Below are 964 nucleotides of genomic sequence, written 5' to 3'. Positions count from 1 at the left end.
ACAAAAACAAATCCATGATGATTACTTGGGATGATAGTGACGAGTCATCTTCTGAGCAAGAAAAGGATGAAGAAGCCAACCTATGTCTTATGGCAAAATCAGAAACTGAAAAAGTAAGTATTTCAGAACTATGTCCTTCTTGTGAACAATTAGAAATTGAATTTGACAATCTTTTAAATGACTCAAATACTTTATCTCATAAATGTGGTTTTCTCAAAAATCAACTTTATGAAATAAAGAAACTCAATGAGGAACTTCAAGCAAAGAATGAGAAATATGAAAAAATCATTCTAGATCTGCAGTTATCTCATGAGAAATTATCTGAGCAGCAAGCACTTTTAAATAAAAAGAATGTCAGAATTCATCCTCTGGAAGAGGACACAGAAAAGGAGATTTTAAAAGTAGAAGTTGAAGAACTAAAAAATGACATCACCAACTTTGTTAAATCTACTGAAACTTTTCAAAAGATAATGGGATCTCAATCTGGAATTTTTGACAAAGCTGGTATTGGTTTTAAAAGTTCTCAAAAACAAAAATTGTATGAAAATTTTTTCTTGCCCAAAAAACAAGAGGATAGGCCAAAATGTACTTTTTGCAAAAAACTTGGGCACACTTTCAAAATCTGCCACGCTAAGAAGAAAGCTGAAAATATAAAGAAAGGTTGTTCATTTTGTGGTAAACATGGTCACCATGATTCTATTTGTTATCACAAAAGAAAAATCCTCATAAGAGGAAAAACTAACCAACAAGGACCCAATGCTATATGGGTACCTAAGTTACTTTTAAAACCTAACACAGGTTCATCCTATGATCAACAAAAGAAGGCCTTGGTACTTGGACAGTGGTTGCTCAAGGCATATGACGGGAGATAAGCACTGCTTTATTTCCTTAGAAATAAAGGATGGAGGATCAGTCACATTTGGTAACAATGATAAAGCTCAAATAAAAGGTACAGGTATTATTG

This window comes from Cicer arietinum, chromosome 5 (assembly GCF_000331145.2).
Source record: "Cicer arietinum cultivar CDC Frontier isolate Library 1 chromosome 5, Cicar.CDCFrontier_v2.0, whole genome shotgun sequence".
Lineage (NCBI taxonomy): Eukaryota > Viridiplantae > Streptophyta > Magnoliopsida > Fabales > Fabaceae > Cicer > Cicer arietinum.
The sequence above is the reverse complement of the archived record's forward strand: the minus strand, read 5'-3'. Positions refer to the sequence as shown.